Source organism: Mobula hypostoma, chromosome 11 (assembly GCF_963921235.1).
Source record: "Mobula hypostoma chromosome 11, sMobHyp1.1, whole genome shotgun sequence".
NCBI classification, from domain to species: domain Eukaryota; kingdom Metazoa; phylum Chordata; class Chondrichthyes; order Myliobatiformes; family Myliobatidae; genus Mobula; species Mobula hypostoma.
This window is the reverse complement of record NC_086107.1, coordinates 57,314,847-57,328,467: the sequence shown is the minus strand read 5'-3', so window position 1 is coordinate 57,328,467 and position 13,621 is coordinate 57,314,847. Positions and strand designations below refer to the sequence as shown.

The 13,621-nt window shown below is 42.5% G+C and overlaps 1 protein-coding gene across 1 annotated transcript in view; it reads right to left on the bottom strand.

Annotated features, from left to right (window-relative positions):
• ptpn5 (protein tyrosine phosphatase non-receptor type 5) overlaps nt 1-6,998 on the bottom strand; it is a 189,819-nt gene extending 182,821 nt beyond the window's left edge. Inside the window, exon 1 of the mRNA XM_063063225.1 lies at nt 6,869-6,998. The gene's annotated coding sequence lies outside the window, so the exon portion shown is untranslated. The remainder of the gene's footprint in view (nt 1-6,868) is intronic.
• Nucleotides 6,999-13,621: the final 6,623 nt, after the last annotated feature.

Here is a 13,621-nt window from a genome sequence, read left to right as displayed (position 1 = left end):
CTGCCTTGACCCAGTGAGATACAGCATAACCTCAACACATCCTGTGTTGGTACTAACATTTTAATCAAAGTATGTACATTTCAAGTGGTGTTAGGTCACAGTGAGTATTGAGATCCACCTTAAATGATTAACAAAAACTTGAAACCATTGACAAGAGACACTACCCTTAACTTTAAACAAAGACCTATGAATCAGGCAGAAAAGATGAGCCAAATAATACTCTACAGTGAGGCAGCTTTGAAAGTAAAAGAACCTGATTTAAACAGTGTGTCAAAGTTCAAAGGTCAAAGTAAATTTATCATCAAGGTCCATATATAACCCTGAGATTCATTTTCTTGTGGGCATTCACAGTAAATACAAGAAGCACAACAGAATCAATGAAAGACCACACCCACCAGGACAGATGAACAACAAATGTGCAAAAGACAACAGACTGTGCAAATCCGAAAAGAGAGAAAAAGATAAATAATAATAATAATAATAATAATAATAATAAATAGATAAGCAATAAATATCATGAACATGAGATGAAGAGGCTTTGAAAGTGAGACCATAGGTTGTGGGAACAATTCAGCGATGGGATGAGTGAAGTTGAGCAAAGCTTTTTTCCCCTCTGATTCAAGAACCTGATGATTAAGGGGTAATAACTGTTCCTGAACCTGGTGGCAAGGGTGCTGAGGCTCCTGTACCTTCTTCCTGATGGTGACTGTGAAAAGAGAGCAAGGCCTGGGTGTTAGGGATCCTTGATTATGGGTGCTGCTTCCCTGCGACCACGCTCCGTGTAGACGTGCTCAATGGTGGGGAGTGCTTTACCTGCAATGGACTAAACCATACCCATTCCATTTTGTAGCATTTTCTGTCCAAGGGATTGGTGTTTCCATACCAGGCTCTGACGAAACCAGTCAATATACTCTCCACCACACATTTATAGAAGTTTGTCAAAGTTTTAGATGATATGCTGAATCTTCACAAATTTCTAAGAAAGTGGAGGTGCTGCTGTGCTTTCTTCATAACACCACTTACATGCTGGACCCAGGACAGATCCTCTAAAATGGTAACACCAAGGAATTTAAAGTCGCTGACTCTCTCCACCTCTGATCCCCCAAAGAGGACTGGCTCATGGACCTTCAGTTTCCTCCTCCTGAAGTCAATAATCATCTCCTTGGTCTTACTGACACTGAGTGAGAGGTTGTTTTTGAAAATCAGCTAGATTATCAATCTCCCTCCCATCTGCTGATTTGACACCATCTCTGATTCAGCCAAAGACAGTAGTATTGTCAGTGCACTTAAATACAGCATTGAAGCTGTACTTAACCTTACAATCATAATTACAAAATGAGAAGAACAGGGGGCTAAGTACACAGCCTTGTGGTGCACCTGTGCTGATGAAGATTTTGGAGGAGATTAGATTAGATTAGATTATGAGGACATGCAGTCCTCTTTTATTGTCATTTCAGAATGCATGCATTAAGAAATGATACAATGTTTCTCCAGAATGATATCACAGAAACACATGTCAAACCGACTGAAAAGCTGACAAAAACCACATAATTATAACAAACATTTACAGCAGTGCAAAGCAATACCTAATTTGATAAAGAACAGGCCATGGGCACAGTAAAAAGTCTCAAAATCTTTCGAAAGTCCCATCATCTCATGCAGACGGTGAACCTCCATAGCTGCAAACTTGCCGATGCAGCATCCTGGAAGCACCCGACCACAGTCCGACTCCAAGTCCGTCCGAAAACTCTGAGCCTCCGACCAGCTCTCTGACACTGAGCACCGAGCACCATCTCTGCCGAGCACTTCAACCCCGGACCCGACAACAGGCAATAGGCAAAGCCGAGGATTTCGGACCTTCCCCTCCGGAGATTCTCGAACGCACAGTAGCAGTGGCAGCGAAGCAGGCATTTCAGAAGTTTCTCCAGGTGTTCCTCTGTGCTTCTCATGGCTGTCTCCATCAAATCAGGATTGTGCATGGCCCCTAGTTAACACATACGATATCATTGGGAATGGCCGCGCGCGCTGCGTCTCACCACCATCTTTTCCTCTCTCCTCTTGTTGCCAATCCAAACAAATATGGCATTGGAGCAGGACTTCATAAATAGCTCACTGCTGAAGTAAGGAAAATTGATGGCCTGAATACCTTTAAAACCAGCCATTGCAACTCAAATTGCATATGTCTGTTTTAAAAGGGACAGAACACACAGGCGTGCCATTTTAATTAAATGTAGCATCTATTTTGCATACATTTTACTGGTAAAGCATTGAAATGCATGCTCTCTTTCCTATCAAGAAAGCCATAAAAATCTGGTTCAGAAAATGCAGCAAAAGATTGAAGACTTAATTATCCAACAAGTTACATGTGAAGCTGAATAAAACATCCATTTCATATTGATTTTGGTAACTTTTAGCAATGGATTTTACATAGTAACTATGAATAGTAGCTGTCAAAACTGGGGGTCCACTCTCAATTTTCCAAAGTTAAGTGGATGCAAGTCTCAGCAAAACATGAGGATGGTTTGAAACCAGCAACAGCGTTAGTTAAAGCAGACTTTAAGATGTTTTACAGTAATTTTTGCATTTGCTCTATCTCTGAGCTGCAGTTGTAATTAAAGTGGGAAGTGCCTTCTGCTCTGCAGCAGGAATAAATCACTGAGTAGAATGGTGACTTCTCCATTCTCCTGCTGGTTTCAAACCATCCCAATGTTCAAGTCTACATGTTTAATTGTGGCCTGAATGTACTTGACCTATCTTAGGAGTCTACTTACAAAGCCATATTACACTGAAAACTTTGCAATGAGATGACGCACAGTTTTCTTGTTCTATCACAGCAAATTTAATAACCTATGCATTTGGATTCTTCCAAGCCCCTACTTGGGACATGCGCTAAATTAGCCAGTCAAGTTTGTCTTCCACCAAACAGGTAGAAGTACATTACTTGCTTGAGGAGAACAATCAGTGTATTTCCAAACTGCAAGATGCAACAACTGAGAAGGCACAGCAGGTTGGAAAGGCAATCAGCTTTCATACAGCACAGAGACCACACAGAGTTCAACAACAGAGACTAAATATACAATTTAACAAGAAAATTTTCATTCCTTCAATTTTAGCATGTAAAGATCCCTCATTGTGCAATTCATGCATTTAATTATTTGACTACTTGGGATCACAGATCCAGAAGGATCATTCTTAGATTTCATTTTATCAGAATTTCATTCACTCGTTCCTGCTTACCACACCATTCCACCTCCTCAATCTTTCAGTTAAAACTGCATCAGCAGCAATTCCTATTAAATTCATTGGAAATTATCATTGATAGTTTGCTAATTTTTACCAAAATACAACCCTCATAATGTCCTTAGCTTCATGTGATAATTTTCATTTTTGTGTGATCACCAGAATGGTGTCATCCATTTTAGCTCATACACAAAAACTCATTTCTCAAGATCTTTACAGAGTTGTTTAGTGTCATAATTTTTATTCCTATTGTCATCTTAATTCATGGGATGATAACAAAAATGTAATACAGTGGGTTCCAGCTAATTGGGCCAGCTGTTAATTAGGGCAGCTGATTACTTGGGACGACTCTTAATCAAAATCAAAAGCTAATCAAGAAAATAGCCAGGATTCCTTTGTTTATTTGGGACAATATGCCACTCACTTGGGACAGGAACAGCTGCTGAAGACACTACACCGTGCTTCCAGTGAACAGTTTTTAAATAACCTCAGTTGTATCTGTTTGTATTCAAAAAGCAGAGATTTTTTATCATCGATTGTTGACGAGAAATAAGCAGTAAGACAATTCAAAACTATTTTTCTCATTGCGGTTTCAAGCATTCAGGCTTGAAGATGCCAGAAACGACCAGGGGTGAAAATGAAATGATTCCATTTCTTTTTTAAAATTTTTTTATTAATATATAATCTTCTACAGCTATAAAATACAAAAGATCAACAAATTAGTATATATATAACAAATAAAGCTGAAAAAAAACTTATATATGCTAATGAAAAAAATTTATATAAGAAAAAGAAGGAAAAAAGAGAACCCTAACTAACTAAAAAAAAACCCTCCAACTACAAAAGGAAAAAAAACCCATTAGGAACCAACTCCCGGAGCAATATGTCTTACAATCATCTATATATATATATATATAAAAGAAGGAAAAACAACAACCGCCAAATCACATTTATATAACATAAAATTGGAAGGAAACCATATAAATTAATTCAAATTAAATGATAATATTTGGCAAAAGAGCCTCACCCTCTCTGAAAATTGAATCGGGGATCAATAGTTCTACTTCTAATTTTTTTCAAACTAAGGCATAACGTTACTTGGGAAAATCATTGAATTAGTGTAGGAGCAGAAATATCTTTCCACTTCATTAAAATAGCCCTTCTTGCCAACAATGTAACGAATGCAATTACACATTGGTTGGAAAATGAAATACACTGAATATGATACGGAACTATTTAAATAGAACAGTCAATGTATTAGGTTGTAAATTAATTTTCAAAGCTTTAGAAATTGTAGAAAATAAAGATTTCCAAAAAGATTTAAATGAGGAACATGACCAGAATATATGTGACAAAGTAGCTACTTCATTTTTACACCTATCACAATAGTTGTCTATATTAGGAAATACAAAGTATTTTGGATAGCCTCTCCTTTGTTAAATAATAATGGTGAACAATTTTAAATTGAATTAAATGATTCCACTACCTCAACAGGTTAGGCACTATGAAGAATTTGAAGGTATCAACAATCATCTTGAATGTTACAACACAATCATTGACAGCATTGTATGAAGGGAATTCATTATCTCAACTCAGTGTATGCACTGATTTTATTCATTTACAGTCAAAAGAATACAACATGGATGAATTCCTCAATCGATAAGTATCAGGGACTAATACACATGTAATACCCTAGTTAAGATTTTTATTGCTATGCTGAAGGCATTTCATTTTAGCAGTTCTGTAAGAGCAGCCTGTTCTCCATTCAGCTTGTTTAGGTTTGAGCTGTGATAAAGGGCTTTGTTGTTTAACCTAGGAATGTGGTGTCAGCCAATCAGGATGGTGGAATTGGGAGAAGTTCTAGAGAATTCAGGGCAGTGAGGTTTTGTGAGGGACACTGGTGAGGATCAAGGTCTTTTTTGGTGGGAGCTAGGAGAAGACAGGAGGGAAGATGGGTGAGGATGCCATCCCTGTTGAACAAGGTGCTTTGTGCAGATGAATGGCTCAAGGAGGAAAGCCCGTGGGAGAGCCCATTTATTTGAGATGGATTTTAAGTGACATTTGGAAGGTGTTGTGTGCTTTCATGCAGACCAATGGTCCAGCACGTGAGTTACAAATATCTTCAAGATGAGCTCCAGCTTATGAGCACATTTGACTGTTTAATTATAATGGGCCCTTTAAGTTTGTTTGCTTTTTTTCTTTAATAACTCTTTGGTTAAGTTAATGTTCATAAATATACTTTCTTTATAATTGTATGCAGTGTACAATCTGTTATTCCGTGGTGCCGGGCAATTGCAAAGGGGCAGTAAACCACACAGCATTAATAAAAACCAAGGTTTGGGTGGGCAAGGCATCCCTATCTCACAGGTTTGTCGGGACCAAAGTCGTATACACCCTGGATGTATGGAGCCTGAGAAGGGGGGGAGGTTTCTCACCACGGAGTCCAGTGTTAGAGAGGGGCTAGCAGGCCATGTTTCTAGAGTCGCCCAGTCAGAAAGGGTTTCACATAGTTTTGTAGTACTGTGGTAGTATTGGTAGTGTCCTAATTTGTTCTGTACTTTATTTAGATATGTAATTTGTCACTCAGTTAGATTTTTCTGTACCTTTTTAACTATTTCAATGAAACTTTGGCTAATTGGGACAGCCTCCTAATTGGGCCAATATGTACTGGTCTCAGTGTAACCCAATTAACCAGAATCCACTGTAATCTGAACACACCTTCTGTGTCGTCAGTATACACCTACACTCTTGGTTTACTTTATATGGAATTTTACTTCCATTAAATTGTGAGGATATTTCACATCAGCACACGAATCCGCTATAGGCTAATAATGTGACCATAATTTATTTTCTTTAAAATTACAAGTATATGCTTAGTTTCGATAAGCAATTCCCAAAAATTAAGTCCAAGTCCCAGACTATCATTATACTCATCAGCTTGCAGAAGAACTACAGATAGTTTCTGTTTGTCAGGTTCAAACTCAGCAATGAGGTAGTGTGGATGAGACTAGACTCCTCATCAAAGATCTTTTGATGAAGATGATCAGTGGAAAAACTCAGTAATAAATCCACATCACCATATCATAAACCACGAGCGAAAGTGAAAAAAATGAGCTTGTTCATTCTTGTAAACAAACAATACCAACATGTGCTGCTCAGTTTACAGTTTGGAAATTTCCAGACAGCCAACTCAAAGAAATAGTCAGACCATGGCTCATTCAGGAATTGCCTTTAACCTAATGTGTCTGACATCCACCAAGTAATAAAACAAAATAAATCTATCCATCGACCAAACTACATCAGTGCTGACAAAATCTCCAAAATGTTCTAACCCAGGTTATCAGCAACTGAATCAGATGTGCAGTAACATCCTTTATATACCATAACCAAATTCCCTAGTTGAAAGACCGATATGTCCAATTATACCGAGGCTGAAAAATTCACATGCTGCTAATGTTATACTTATGGAACGATAATATTTGGACTGATTAAAAGCTTCACACAGGTTATTGCTTTAAGGGTTAAACTGTATGTTTGCTTTTGAATGATGCCTTATGGTGCCACCTGTAAAGGTCCCTGTAACAAGAGCAACACATTAAAGAAAGAGATCAAAGAAATGAATATTTACCATTTGCAGAAGTTGGCCGGGCGACCTGCTTTACCTCATGTTGAACAGGGTTAATCACCGACTACACATGCGAACTCTGTCATCCATTTATACTGGACCACTCTCTTCTGAGCACACGTGGCTGACTGTGCCAAGAATTTGTGGCAGATGCTGTGGTGATGACTGTTGGGGTGGAGGAGTTGTGGAGGGTTAGGGGGTTGGGGCGTGGTGGGGGATGCGTCAGAAGTGAGCAGTGCACTGCTGTCCGTGTCTATCTCCGAAACCAGAGGAGACAAAGCATGTTCATTCTGCCCAGTGAGCTGGGATACTAATCAAGGTTGAAGGAAAAAATGCTGCGGATATCACGATTCATCGACAAGTGTTTCAGAGCAGCTGCCGTCTTCACGCCCACATCTCTGATTAAATAGTGTAGGCTATTTTTTCATTCTTCTTCTCTTTTTGCCCCTATATTTCAAGCTCTCGCCTTTTCTTTTCAGCTCAGTGCTTTCATAAACAGGATACATTCAAAGCCCACCCACACTCTCACACACACATATGTACATGTATACAGCTCATGCTCTCTTAAAATCAGCAGCAACATGAATGGAAAGAGCAAAAGAGAAAAGAAGCAAAAAATAATGCCAGGAGGAGTGTATAGAATATAAACAAACGGCTTCTAGGTGCACTAGAGCAAATTTAGACTGCACCAAAATAGCCCCAGTAAATCCAAACTGCGTCTCTGTCGCATACAAAATCTCATTACTGCTGCAGGAGAATTATACACAGCCTGAATATTAAAAAAATATATATAATGGACTCATTCCTCAAAGGAACCACTGAGCAGATGTGCTGGAGTGCATCCTTAACCACTTCTTATGTTTGAATCCTACTATTCTGATTAGAACCCCAGGAATGATCAAAGTGAAGCTGTGGCTCACAGCAGAAAATCGAAGTTCAGGGAGATGTGAGAGAGATGAGTAAGAAATAGAAAAGGATTTTTTTTTTCCAATTTAATCCAATCGTTTCCTCAGATTTGATTTTCAAACCTCATATGACTTTGTCTGTATTTTACATAGTCACAAAGTCTTATAGCATGGCTATAGTCTCTTCGGCTCACCGAGTCTGTGTGAACCACCAATTTCCACTAATTCTATATTAATCTGATTTTATTCTCCATTAACTCTGCCCAGATTACATGCACGTTAGGAGCAATTTATATTAAACCGTTAAGACTATTCAAGCAGAGTTTATTGTTATATGCACAAGTCCATAAGTAGATGCAAGTTATAGGTGCAGTGGTAAATTCAGAATCAGAATCAGGTTAAATATCACCGGCACATGTCGTGAACTCTGTTGTTTTACAACAGCTGTACAATACTCTACACAATAATAACAAGTACAGATTACAATATGAAGGATATATCAAAATGGAAACTAATTAATTGGTGCAAAAATACAGGAGAAGAACACTGAGGAGGTGTTCGTGGGTCCATTGTCCGTTCAGAAAACTGATGGTGGAGGGGAAGAAGCTGTTCCTGAAACTTTGAGTACGTATCTTCAGACTCCTGGACCTCCTCTTTGATGGGAGTGATGAGGAGAGGGCACATCCTGGGTAGCTTATTGGTTTATTGGTGTCCCAACCTGAGGCCGAATAAAAAGCTGGGATGAAAGGCCTAATTTTGCTCCAAAGACTTACGATCTTATAACCTTAAACATTAATTATTACAGTGAATAAAAAATAACTGTGCAAAACAAGAAAATGTAGGAAAAAACAATCAGGGACAAGTTCAGGATAGTGCAAGAGGTGGTTGATAGTGTTCTATTGCTGAGATAGGATAAGGATTGTGTGACAAGAGGCCTAGGTGAGGATAGTTAGGACCCAAGCGTGGAGTACCCGAGACTAGAATCGAGACAAAAGACTGAAATGAAGACAGGGTTCTAAACTAGACACTAGACAAGAATCTAAAGTTGAGCTGATGACTGAGCGCTGAACCTCAGTTTAGGTGCTCTTTAAATATGGCCGCCAGTTAGTGAGGCCAGCTTGAATCTTTAAGGGGGCTGTGTCAGCTATCCATATTCCAGAGAGTTAGACCATCTAAACCCCAGAGGCTGGCACGGTTGGGTGTGTATCGTAACAGGACCCCTCCCCTGCAGATGACTCCTGACAGCCCTGGCTGCTCAGAGTGATGGTGATGGTAGTCATGGATGAGAACCGGATCCAAGATGTCTCTTTCAGGATCCTCGGGTCTGAATCCTTCCCAGTCCATGAGGAACCACCAAACACCCCAAACAGTTCATGAATCCAAAATTCTTTATATGGCAAAGTCCTTTCCCCATTGACAAACCTGGGTGGCGGAAGGACTGGTGGTGTTGGGGCTAAAGGACTTGTGTTTCCAGGTTTCAATTTGGAAATGTGGAATATAGGATTGATCTTGAGGGGAGTTCCAAGGTGTATGTCAACGAGCTCACTTTCCATTTTCTTGAGATCCTTGAAAGGTCCAATGAATTTGGGCGCCAACTTCCTGGACTGTACCCGGAGAGGCAAATCCTGAGTATACAGGCGGACGTTTTTCCCAGGCTGCAAGGCTGGACCCTGTCTTCTCTTGTGGATAGCCTTCAACTCATAGTTACAGGTAGAGGCCAAAAAAATTTCCCTCACTCTAGTCCATTTCTCCTTCGCAGCTTTAAACAAGATCTTTGGCCGCAGGAACCCCAACCTTGGCCTTCTGCTCAGCGAAGAGTGGTGAAGAATACCAAATTGACATTCGAACAGGGACAACCTGTCGACAGAAACCTGTAAAGTGTTTTGGGCGACCTCTGCCCACACCAAATGGTCGCACCACTCGTCTGCTTTTTCTGAAGCCAGCCATCTTAGGGTTCATTCCATATCCTGGTTCACTTCATCTAGCTGTTGGACTGCGGGTAAAACCCAAAGGAAAGGCTTAATGTTGCCCCAGTCAGAATGCCCTCCAAAAATGTTATGTGAATTGAGGACCACAATCTGATACAATGTCCACCTGAAATCCAGGGATCTTGAAGACCTGTTGCAAGACAATTTCGGCCATCTCCGCCGCACGTGTTAGTTTGTCCAAAGCGCTGAATTTTCAGGCCTTAAAAAAACAATGTATAATTAGCATGGAAAGTGGAAGACCTGTGACAAAATCCATGGAAATGTGTGCCCATGGTCTGTCTGGAGCTGGCAGAGGGTAAAGGAGCCCTTGAGGTTGGATGGGGGAGGGGTGGCTCCTTTGTCCAGGTGCACTGCACACCTCGCATGCCTGCACATATTGATAGACCTCTCCCACCATTCCAGGCCATCAATATCCTCTCTTAATCTCAAGGGCTCTGGCAACCCCTGCATGAGCGATCATTCTTGATGTGTGTCCACAGTGAAGTACCTGATGGAATTCGGGACTAGAAATGACCTGGAGGACATTTTTGGGAATTCCCCCTTGCACCTTGGCCTTGCGTACAGGAGCTTTGATTCCCCAGTGAATTGGTACTATCACCTGATTTTGGGTCAAATCGGCAGTAGGTTGCTCCTCTCTTTTGGGTTCATCAAGGCATCTGGTTTCTGATTCTTTAACCCCAGTCAACAGGTCAGGATGAAACTTAAGCGGTTAAAGAAAAGAGACCATCTGGCCTGCTTGGACTTCAGTCTTTTGGCCTCCTGAATATAAGCCGGGTTCTTGTGGTCTGTCCAGACATTAAAAGAGTTCTTGGCCCCCTCAAGCCAGTGACACCATTCCTCCAAAGTCAACTTGACCACAAGCAGCTCTCTATTTCTGATATCATAGTTCACCTCTGCCAGGGGTAGCTGCCTGAAGAGGAATGCACATGGGTGCAGTTTATCGACCAAAAGTGTCCATCGAGACAACATTGCACCTCTCCAATGTCTGAGGCATCTACCTCCATGATGAAGGGAAGGTCTGGATTAGGTGAAACCAAAATGGGAACTGTTGTGAACCATTGTTTGTGCTCTGCAAAAGCATCCTTCGCTTTAGTCCAAACAAAAGGGCCCGTGAATCTCTCAGTTAGTGCTATCAGAGGAGCCGCGATTGAGCTGAAGTTCTTGATGAACTTTCTGTAAAAGTTGGCAAATCCAAGCCTCCCTCCGAGGACAACTCCTGAGGCTCCTGAGGTAGGGGCAGTGATTCGGCAGACCTCAGAGTCTCTTCCATAGGTTCACTGGAGTCTTTAGTTGAAACAGAGACCAAATCAGGGTCCCAGTCCTCATCCGTACACTCAGACAACAGCAATGAGGTGCTACAAATGGCCTTTCTGTTTCTGGGACTAGCTCCACGTGTTTACATTTAGGAGTCTTTCCCTTAGACAGGACTTAGGCCTGACTGCTAGATCCCCAGACTACTTAGGTACCTCCTTGGCTTGCTCCTGAACCAGAGACCCCTCACTATCTAGTTCCAGCACACCCCTGAGTACACAGAGTCAGGACTCAAGTGGTCCTGTTGGCCGGAGCCAGTTTGTCTGGCCTTGGAGGAAGGACTGGGTTTCCCGAAGACTCCAGGTTACCTCTTCTTTGGCTACTGGTCTCAGAAGAGTCTGGTGTTTGGAACACCAAGCCAGAAACATTCTCTTTCAACAACTGGACCATGCAGTGATCCTCTATTCCTTCCAGTTCTCAGAGAGGTTATGCTGAGACAGCCAAAGGTGCCCGAGGATCAGGGGTATGTGAGGAGGAAGAATGATATAGAAACCAATGTCCTCTGCATTATTCTCATCCAGAAAACCCATGTCTGCTGTAGGATCGCCCGAAACCAAGTGGACATCCGTCCTGGCTGCTGTTGGCATGGGTTGGCTCTACTCTTGCAGGGGCACGTTAAGCTGACAGGCAGTCCCCAAGTCCAGGAATTTAACGGCTGACCAGAGTTCGCAAAGGCATTCACCTCTCGTCAGTTCTTACCCCACGAGATCTCGACCTTGAGAGTGACACCAGCATCATTAGGGATGGGAGTAGTGGCTGTTACCATCACATTCCTCCCGACACTGGACAGTGTCAGCAGTGATGGCAGCATCTTCGGACATTCAGCCCACAGGTGACCTACTTGCCCATAGTAACAGCACCAACCTCAACTCCAACCCTGAGACCTGTTGTCGGCGGAGAGTCTTGTACAACTGATTTGCATCGGCTCGACAGGATCCTGAGCAGGAGAAGGGCCGGTCATTGTGCAAGGTCAGGAAGTGGAACTACGATGCATTGTGGCCTGGCTTGGGCTAGCCCTTGTTGTCCTCTTGAGGTAAACCCACTCTTGCTCCACCAGGCGATTATCGAGGTCGATCAGAGCCTCTAAGTCTTCTACCAGCTCTCCCAAGGCAAGGGCATCATATAGTTCGCCTCGAAGACCATGGCAGTACAGAGTGGCCAAAGCATCCCCGTTCCAGCCACTCCCCTCAGCCAAAGACCGAAACTCAACAGCATAGTCCGCTGCTGACCGACTACCTTGACGCACCTTCACCAGACGGTCTGAGGTTCTGGTTGCTCTGACGGAAGAATGGAACATCCTCTTCGTAGTGCCCATGAACTCCTCCAAATCTGAGCGAATCTATGACCTCCATTCCCAACATGCGGTGGCCCAAATCAGGGCTCTTCTGGCCAGTAGAGATATCAGGGCCACCTTTCTGCGCTCTGGTGGGAACCAGGACGGCTGGAGTTCAAACACCAATGAACACTGAATGAGGAAGCTGCAGCAAGAGCCAGCAGCACCACTGAATCTCTCCGTGGTCAAAAGCGGGACTGGCTCTGCAGAGCGCCTGACAGTCTCACTTGAGCATCTCTGTCTTCCTCCTTGCGGTAGTTGGCGCACTGCGATCTGGAGGTCATACATCTCCTGGCTCGATCTGGAAATCTGCTCGCTCTGGCTGGCCATAGTTGACGGGATGGTCTAATACCCCACAGGGTCCACGTTAGGATCAGTTGTGTTGTGACGAGAGTCTTAGGTAGGATGGTTAGGACACAAGTGCTGAAGTATCTGAGACTAGAATTGAGTCACAATACGAGACTGAAAAGAAGGCAGGATTCTAAACTAGACACTGGTCGGTGACCAGTGAGACATTGATAGGATGCAAAACTGGGCTGAGAGGTGGCAGATGGAGTTCAACCCAAATAAGTGTGAAGTGGTTCATTTTGGTAGATCAAATATGATGGCAGAATATAGTATTAATGGTAAGAGTCTTGACCATGTGGAGGATCAGAGGGATCTTGGGGTCCGAGTCCATAGGACGCTCAAAGCAGCTGCGCAGTTTGACTCTGTGGTTAAGAAGGCATACGGTGCATTCGCCTTCATTAATCGTGGAATTGAATTTAGGAGTCGAGAGGTAATGTTGCAGCTATATAGGACCCTGGTCAGACCCAACTTGGAGTACGTACTCAGTTTTGGTCACCTCACCACAGGAAGGATGTGCAAGCCATAGAAAGGATGCAGAGGAGATTTACAAAGATGTTGCCTGGATTGGGGAGCATGTCTTATGAAAACAGGTTGAGTGAACTCGGCCTTTTCTGCTTGGATTGACAGAGGATGAGAGGTGACCTGATAGAGATATACAAGATGATGAGAGGCATTGATCATGTGGATAGTCAAAGGCTTTTTCCCAGGGCTGAAATGGTTGCCACAAGATGACACAGGTTTACGGTGCTGGGGAGTAGGTACAGAGGAGATGTCAGGGATAAGTTTTTTACTTAAAGAGTGGTGAGAGGGTGGAATGGGCTGCTGGCAATGGTGGTGGAGGAGGATATGATAGGGTCTTTTAAGAGACTTT